Genomic DNA, 9,664 nt, shown 5'->3' with positions numbered 1-9,664 from the left:
GTTAAATATCATTGGTACCAATGACCCACTCAGTCGTTCTGTACATTCTACGATGGCTGTCCATTTGGTTGTAAATCCCAACTAAAGAATTCCCCCAGTTACTCAGAGCTATCATTTCAGCCTGGGAAAGTAGCTTAAAACTCAACCCAAACTATTACCATCTTAATCAAATGTCTGAACCACAATCTGCAAACCAGCTACAAAGCTTTCTTTTCGGGCTTCAGTTCCTAAGTGGTGCCTCAACTTCAGCTTACCCTGTGTTCTGTTACAGTCTGCATTATAAAAGTCTCTGTTGGGGGGTAGGGCCTAACAACTCCTAGGAAGTTTTTTACCTGTAAAAACAGTAGGACAATGGAACAGACTGCCTAGGGAGGTCATGGAAGCTCCGTCATGGAGGTTTTCAAAAGGAGGCCGGACACTACAAATCCTGCATGGTGGCAGAGGGTTAGACTAGATGACCCTTGCGGTCCCGTCTAACCCTATGATCTGTGACTCTATTTACCAGAAATTACAGATGACAATCTCAGGCTCTCAAGTTTTTTAAATGAAACCCAATATTTAGGTCTGTTTAAACCCGGGGAACTCTTCTTCCTGGTGCCTTTACCGTGAATGCTTGATGGTTCTCATGTATACAGCCATGTTTGTACTCTATCCCCCTAAAATAAAGCAAATGAAAAGGTGGGATGTCTCCCAGTGAACGGGTCTTTTAGCTCTTCAGTTCCTATGAGCTCCAGACTCTCATGGAGCTGGCATTGCAGACACTGAGCCAGACAGTGATGGTCAGTTGGCCCTGTGCTTCTTGATAGCAGGCCTCCTTCAGGCACAGGGAGAGATGAGTCAGAGGTAGAAGTGGTCTGCTGATGGGAAACTTCCTCTTCCCAAGGTGGTCGGCCTTGGAGATTCGGACGCATCAGTCTGCCCTCGGGTGACAATGTTTTCAGGTAAATCAGATGTGAGGCTGACTTTGGAACCATGCAGCTTGGTCCAATAAAGTGTGATTTAAGTAATTCTTAGCTGGGAAAAGTCCCACTGGAGCAGGCAATTTTAAAAAAACTTGAGGTTTTCTCTCTCATCGAGACTCTTGGCCTAACCCCCCTCCCCCCCCCCCCAAAATCCAGACACACCAGACCACCTTTGATGAAGCTGGCATGGTCTCTTCTAAGTCAGATGTCTTACAGACCGGTATGGCACCAGTTTGCAGAGAATTCGCTAAAACCCACTGTGTCCATCCCCCTGCACGCTATTGTAATAATAGTTGTACAAGGTATGTCATGTGTGGGATCTTTTAAAAACTCAAACTTGCTGATCAATGAAATCACGGCAAAATGCAACTAGCAACATTACATGTAAGGTGATGAACATCAGCTGAAATCATGGCTGAAGTATATTTCCCAGCAACGTCTGGGAAGTGGCTAGTCCACTTCCTCAGAGACAAATGACAAGCTCATGCTTCAGCCAGGCGTCAGCAAAGCTGATGGACCATTACTGGCAAAGTGGCCATTTTCTGGCAAGGAATGGGGGCAGGGACAAAAATCTGCATCTTAGCAAAGAGACAGCCTGGGGTTTCCTTTTTTCACCAGACTGCCCTTTGTCCTGCTCCCCAGCCAGAAATGCTTCTCAAAGGGGAGAGAGGACTATAAAAAGAAGGAACAGACACCCTTCTCCCTGCCTCCCTCCCCTGCGCATCTCATTCTCTGCACCTGAGAAGACAAAAGAAAACAGCTATTGGACTCTGGTGTGTGTGTGTGTGTGTGTCCATCAGTCCATCCATCCCTATCCCCTGACCTGAGAGTCTGGTCTGTAATCTGCTGGAATAGGGGGTGAGACACTTTGTTTGAAAGGTCTGGCTGGCTGGTTGCAGCACACACAGACATTGCTGGGAGTGACTTGCATGCTGGAGGCTGTTTGTGAGTAGCCCACGTTGGAGGCTACAGCAGCAAGGCATTGTAAAGGGAACCCCAGATTAGCGGGCAGGGGTGACGCAGCTACTCGTTAGTTGGGATTGTGCCCCAGTGTGTCACACACCCTGCCTAGAAAAATAAATAATAGGAAAAGCCCAAGCACAACAAAGCTGGTTGCTCAAACATTAATTCATCAGCAAAACAGAACAAATTCAGACTTTAAAATTTAATTTAATCATCTCCACTTGCTCTGGTGCTGTTCTAAAAATGACAAAAGTTCTTATTCTTCCAGACAAGGCAGTTACAGTAATCTTCCTATTTTGGGACTTGGATATAGGGACAAAGGACTGGAAGGAACTTCCTGGGTCATTGAGTCACGTCCCGGCTATCGCAGGCAGCCCTGTCATCTAATCTGGTTCATACATTTATCAAGTTCGGCAGCTGATCTTCTGAAAGCTGAATCTTGAAGGAAAAGTTACTTTAAAGCTCATCAAGATGAAACTCATTTGAAAGATGAAATTTTAAATTTCATATAAGGCCCATACACGCGATTCTTGTCACTCTGAGGCTGTGCAAAGATTTTTGTTCAGCTGTCCACAATACCGCCCATGGGTAGTATTTTTCAAAAAGTATCTAAAAATTGCTTTTGAAAGTGGAACTTAAGCTCTTAGAGCACTTAAACATGTTTGGAAATTTTACCCTCTGCCTTTTATTCTCTGAGTAGTCACAGCTGATTGAGAGCCCACCACTGTGAGCAGTATCTGAAAGACTTAACATGACTGGCTGCCAGCAAAATACTATTAGCAATAGTGTTCTCAATGGAAACAGCCAAAAAAGTATCCACAGGAACTGGTGGGAAGCATATTTAAAATGGAGTGAAATCAATAAACTTTTACGGTTTGTCTACACTTGAAATGCTACAGTGGCACAGCTCCAGTGCTTCAGTGTAGACACTCACTACAGCAATGAGAAGGGATTAACATAATGAATCCACCTCCCCGAGATGTGGTAGCAAGGTTGATGGAAGAATTCTTCCATTGACCTAGCGCTGTCTGCACCGGGGGTTAGGTCGGTTTAACTATGTCACCCAGGTGTGGACTTTTCACACCTGAGCATTGTAGCTAGGTCAATTTAACTGTTGACTGTAGACCTGGACTTCGAGTGAGATTACATCTCCTACAAGAATGTTCCCACCGCCCAAATAATAAAATCACTGATTTATCTGCAGGTTAGCGTGCGGGCACACACACGCATGCACAGTTAAATGTTGCATTGAACATGCCTCTAATGAGAGGGGAGGAACTGCTAATCCAGTTGTAATATTCCCAGGTTGCCAAACGTCATCTTCATGTGTTTGTGCTGGTTGATCACTGAAGTCTGAAATCGTCATCACTCTACTCCACTTCAATCCACCTCCTTAGAAGGTCCATTTCCCTCCTGTGGGGTAGGATAAGCGGAATGGCAGAACTCCTGGCCCCACTGAGCTGAATGGGAGTCTGCCACTGACTTCACTGGGGCCAAGGCATCACCCGAACTGTTCATTGCCAACCATGGTGTCTCAGCGCCCTAGGCCAGGTGGGGCTCCCTTGATTCTCAAGCTGAACTGGTCTTACCTAACTGCAACAGACACCTTGGGGCTTTTCCAACACATGAGAAAACTACAACAGCGATGCTGAACTGTAAAAGCATCTTAAAGGTTTAACACAACTGCTTCATGTCTTAAAGTCAAGTCACGGTCCATCGAATGGAACATTTCTTGCCTTTATTTAGAAACTTATCTGTAAGCTTATTCAGCTACTGCTCTACGATGCTAGCAAATGTGGGAATAGCTACGTGTTTCCAGCAGGGGTCTCCGCAGTTGCCTCCCATAGCTGGTAACCAGTATACTTGGGGCAAACTGAAGCTGAAAAGGGAAGACCTAGCAGCGTTAGTGATTCTGGCGCGCTCCTTTCTCTTTCTTGACATGAGCAAGGCTAGATCTTAGCAAATAGCTGCTCTCTGCCCCATGGGGCATGCTGTTCCCTAATTAGTCTCATCAAGTGATGCTTGTCCTCACAGGAGCACTGCTGGGACAATTGTTTCAGAGAGTTTACGGAAAGAAGCCATGCCCAGATGATCCCAACATGAGACAAGGCTTACCTGCTACAGAGGAAGGCGAAGAACCTCAAGGTCCCTGCCAATCTGAGGTGGGGGAAGCACCTTCCCACTTCAGATCCGATGATCAGTTAGACCCGCCAGCCAGGCACCTCGAATGAGGATTCCCTGTACTCTAGGGCAAGACTTTGCAGCTGGTTGTAGAAAAGATTCCTGGTGGCTTCTCTCACTATACATGTGTAAGCAAGGTCTGAGTGGCACTTCCCCTGCTCAGCTGCTGAAAGGGGGGCACCTTATTTGATGGGCTTTGTATTTGCATGAGTACAATTAAGTAGGCAGCATGATCACACTGTATCTGCATAATTACGTGAGGTGCCGAGCATGATGGGAAATGGTCAGTATGTCTGGTATGGTTACAAATCACTTTTGTGTTACCTGCAGAGGTAATGAAATGTTGTCCTCCAATTGTATGAACAGATGGCAGCAGAACTGTGCTTAGCCTGTCCTGATAAAAAATTCACTCTCATCTAAACAGAACTCAACAAGGGTGGCGTACAGATGCTCAAGCATCCTAAAAACAAGTAGGGAGGGGTAAAGGAATCTTCTGCTGCAGTTCCACTAGTTCTGGCAAAGAGCTACTCTCAGGCATGGATTGAGTATCTCTTTCCCCTGTTAAGAGAGAGAATTAATAATGCCTTTTGTTCTGTTAAAAGCAGCGATGTTGTTCCTGTGTTGGTAGAAGATTTTCCCATGAGCTGAAATTCACTTAAAAGCTGAAATCACAAAAGGAACTGAAAAATCTTGACTGACAGGCAGTAGAAGAGACCAGCAGATGGCAGGAGCCAGCAGCAGGGACTTGAGGAGGCCCAGTGGTGGTAGAAGGCAGCGGCAGTGGGAACCAGCAGTGGTCAAAGCCTGCAGATAGCAGGAGACAGCAGTAGAGGGGACTGGTCAAGCCCGTGTCTGGGACTGCAGAAGGGGACTGGTGGGGCCCAACAACTGAGACGAAGGGGACTGGTGGGGCCCAACAACTGAGACGTGGACAGTGCACGGGTGAAAGCAAGAAGGAAGAGGCGAAGGACACACCCCACATACTCTGGGGTGGTTTGGCTCAATCAATTAATCAATTAATCAATTCTGTTTGCACTGTTTTCCCAAACTAGTGCTGTGTTACTTTTATTTATTTCTTTATATTTATTTTATTATTTTTATTTATTTATTTATGCCTGTTATTAAAAGGTTTACTGTCTACATTCAGACTCCTTGCTTGCGAGAAGGGAAGTGTTGCCCTTTAGGGCGCCCAGGGGATAGTGTGTGATTTCCCAGGTGACTGGGTGCGGGGGGGCGAGCCGGTTTGGTGTTGTATCGACAGGAAGCCCTAGAACCTTCTGCCTAGAAGAAGGTTACACCTAGGAGCTTCTGCCTCCTTAGCATGGGTTTCCTATAATTAGAATTCCCCTTTTTGGATCCTTTCAATCTTGTGTCATTGCCTCTCTTCCTGGTCTCCAACCCATCCATTTTTAGCTCCAGACCAAGCTTCCTGTTCTTAGAAGCACATGGAGTCTCTCCTACCTGCATCTCTGCTTTGTGGACACTGTTGCAAGCTCTTCTCCATCTAGGAGCCCTGCGTGTCAGGCTGCAATCTTAGATTTCAGGCAATAGTTCTCTAATCTCCGCCTTTGCGGCAGGTGTGCGCCTGATGCTCTGTTAGCCAACTTCCCCTTCACAGATCTGGGCGCTCCTGGGGCTCCGTGCTGGTCGCTTTCAGGGAAGCTCTGAGTACCAGACATGCATTTTTGTACAAGCACCTGGAGCATCGATGGCAGCCCGTCTGACATCCCTTTTCTCAGCCCCCTGAGACATGGCTGGGGATAAGAGGGTGGAGCCAGGCCCTCTTTTCATGCTCCTTGGCTGCTGGGAACCACTGACACCTGGTGTTGTTTGAAGCAGCTAGTGGATTCTCTATGTAGCAGGATGTGATGCTGTATTGGATCTCTATTGCATGTAGCACAGGCCCATGGGGGCTCTCAGGTTGGAGGATTCATCTTGTTAGTCACCACAGTGTTATATTGCATTCGGAGTGGGTCTCTGATGAGCCTTGATGGCTTCCTGAATACCTTCCCCCATGCAGCACAGGGATAAGGTCTCCTGATATTCAGGAATATGCTTCAGTCTCCCTGATGTGACAAACAATAAGGTTTTCTACAAATGATTTCTTGCCTCTAGTGGACAGAGCACTGGGCTATGACTCAAGAGACTTGGGTTCCATTCCCAGCTCTGCCATGGGCCTGCTGGGTGACCTTGGGCATGTCACTTCTGCTCTGTGCCTCAGTTTCCCCATCTGTAAAATGGAGATAATGACACTGACCTCCTTTGTAAAGTGCTCTGAGATCTATCACTGGAAAGCACCACAGAACATCTGGATATTATTAGCTGGAGAATTCTGCTGGAGAACGGGGCTTATGTTACCTGGCAGTAGTGTACGAACAGCCATGTGGTAAGGTGCTCTGATTGGCTAATCGCTTCTCCTTGTGGAGCAGAGAGGGCACTGTGGTGTATATTACCTGTACTCTTCTATGTTGATCAGGTGCTTGGGGTTGGTTCCCTCCAACCAGAGATGAGGACAATGCACTCTAACTTTAAATAATACAATATAAACTGAAGCCATGGGAAAGTCCTGTGGTTTATTATACAAAAGACATGATCTGAAAGATCCCATTGTCCTGATGAGGCTAAGCCTTCCTTCTCATGATGATTGTTCCTGAATCATAGCAAAGTCAGGCTGGAATGACCTCAAGAAGTCTTCATGTCCCACCCCCTGTGCTGAGGCAGGACCAACTAAGCCAAGACCATCCCTGACAGGTATTTGTCCAACCTCTTCTTAAAAAAACCTCCACTATAGACTACGAACTCACAGCACTTCCCATTCCAATCCACAGCTGTGACACCAGCCTGTACTGCAGGACGTTGAGCTGTAAACACATCGTGGAGGCTCCAGTAGGGAACAGCAGAACTTACCAGCCAGGTGTCTATGGTCTTTCAGCTGGGAACACGGACTGTCTGAGATCAGTGCTACACAGAGATTCTGCTGGCCTCCTGGAGAAAGCACTGCTAAGTGATGGAGCCCAGAAACCACTCCCCCAGAAAAGCCACCGAGTGGCAGATCCCCTCCCCCCAAGCTCTGCTACAGCATGAGGATGTGGGTGGCAGGCGACTGGCACCTTAGCGTCTCACTCAGATCGAAGGGGTTTGTATTAGTCTGTGATGTTTTTCTGCCTGGTTCTGGCTCCAGTATGTGCACTGTCCTCCTTGCATGAGGGATGTGTTCTGGGCCCTGGCCGGGAAAGGAGGTGCACTCCGGAGCAGACTCTGGCTGGAAGCAAAGGTCACTTCAGAATGACTCTGCTTATATCTCCGGCTGGAGAGAGCAGAGAGTGTCCATTAGCTGCTCCCAGGGAACCAGCCAGAAACTTTTCAGCCTCTGGCCAGCCCCAAGCTCAGTCGTTTGGCAAAAGACTGCTCTGAGGAGGAAAGACTTGGCCTCATTCAGCTCAGAGATCTCTGCCACTCCCAGCACCCCCCAGGCCAGGAGAAGGGTTGGTGGGGGTTATTAGTAACTGCTATCTAGCAGAGTGATTTGAAAGCAGGAGACTCAGATGCAAACTGTGTGTATGGAGCTTCTGGCTGGAAAGGAAAGCGCCAATCTCTTGGGTCAAGTCAGCGTCTCAGCAGTGGGATTTGAACTGTACTAGTGAGATGACAATTCATTATTTCCTTTTCTGCTTCACACTTGGCTCCCAGCATTAACCATCCCAGACACCTGCCAGCTCAAAAACCATCTTTTGCCATCTCATCTGCTGTTGGTTACTTCCCAATGCAAGACACTCAGATGAGGTCATGGAGCTCACGTAGGTTGAGGAATAGTTTTGCTTTATGCACAGAGAGACTTGGCTGAAAGAGTGTGTGTCTAACCCATGAGCGATCTGTCCGTAGACAAAATGGGAAACCCTATCTGGCTTCCTGATTTGATCATCCTAGAAAACTTTCCATCTCTTTCCAAATGCAGCTGATGCCAAAGGTACAGCTGGCTTTAATCCCTTATCAAATTCTCCTGTGTCCCCCGTTGCTAATGAAGGATTTCAGCAATTACTGGATATTCCCTCTGTCGTTTTGTAGACTAGGCTTTATGGTGAACTTAATGCCCATGGAGAAGCCACTCACTGCCAAATGGGTAGGAGTGTGGGTTGTAAGTGGTAGCTGCTGTCTGTGCATGTTTCCAAGGAGAGCAAAAATAATGTTTGCTGTACTGTTCTCTTCAGGCACACTCCTCTCTCTACAGGGTGCTTTCCTCCCTGCTCCCTGCCACCCAACCTGGGGAATGTGCTTGGACTCCAGAAAAGAGGCGCGTGGATCTTTGCAATATTGCACCTTTGCTAGCTGAAGATGGAGGCCTAGGCAGCTTTCTTGATCTTTGCAGGTAGGTGCTATGGGTTGACAAGCGCTTTGAGTCTTGTGTGTTCGGGCGCCCTGCACCTCGGACTTGTGCGCACCCTCTGATGGGCACGATAGCCTCAGACACAGCAGGACAGGTGCACTCTTCCCTGCTGGCTGTGGAATAGGGACGAACCCACATTTGTTCAGATTTCCTTCTCTGCATGTGAGAAACAGTAACTGTGCTTCCAAGGACAGGGCTCCAAGTGCTGCTAGTCACTTGGCAAGGAGCGAGATACAAGGTGAGAGACTCTGACGTGACTGTTCCCAGAAGGACAGTTTGCTCAGCGGCCCCAGTGTTCAACCCCAGGCATGTGTGTAGAGATGGGCAGGGAAGGTATATTAAGCACTGCCTCAGGGTGGCTTCACTAAATCCTGGTGAAAAGAAATTTACCTTCTACCTGTAGACGTCAAGGTGCTGAACAGTGTGTCTCCCAGGCCCTTTGATGCCAGTGCCGCTGTAGGGACAGGAGGCGTAGCGAGGTGTGTCTGGCTATCGTTACCGAGCCCCTCACAACCTCCTCTAGTGATTTCTGTCGGAAGATTTCACAGGTTTACAAATCACTGCCTGTAAACTTTGGAGACAAAGCAGTCATTACAACAGTGAGCTTTTATTTAGAGTAACCTACAGTCAATGCCATAATCAGATCTCTGTTTAACAGGGTGAGCCTCTTCACACTAGCACAACACGCTGATTCTGTGATTTTATTACAGTGCATGAAGTCTCTGATTACACATATCTAACAGGCCAGCCTGTCTATCAAATGCTAACATTCCAAACAATTGGACAGGTGCACTGGTGTTTTGCAGATGAATGTACGCTGAGTATGGCCTGTTGTGTGTGTGAGAGAGTCCATCACTGCTGCTGCTGTCGCAGTTCTCATCTGTAGTTACACATATGACTCTGAAGTCCAAACTCCGATGCACAGAATTGGCCGCACTGAGGGCATGGAACGTACATGTCTGTGATGTTTGATGATGCAACTCTTCAGTGCCTTTCACATGCAGCCTGGAGATGATTTTGTTCATCTCTGAAAGCTGTTACGTGTTAATCTTCTCAGAGCCCACCAGTGAGTCCTGTTCTGAGCCACTTGCTCAAGGTCTTTGAGATTGATGCCAGCCCACTGAAGATTGCTCTTCAGGTTATCTTTGAAGTACTATTCGGCTAACCCTTCTTT

This window comes from Emydura macquarii, unplaced genomic scaffold (assembly GCF_026122565.2).
Source record: "Emydura macquarii macquarii isolate MOO-44397 ecotype Brisbane River unplaced genomic scaffold, CSIRO-AGI_Emac_v2 contig_1002, whole genome shotgun sequence".
Classification (NCBI taxonomy): Eukaryota; Metazoa; Chordata; order Testudines; family Chelidae; genus Emydura; species Emydura macquarii.
This window is presented reverse-complemented; position numbering follows the sequence as displayed.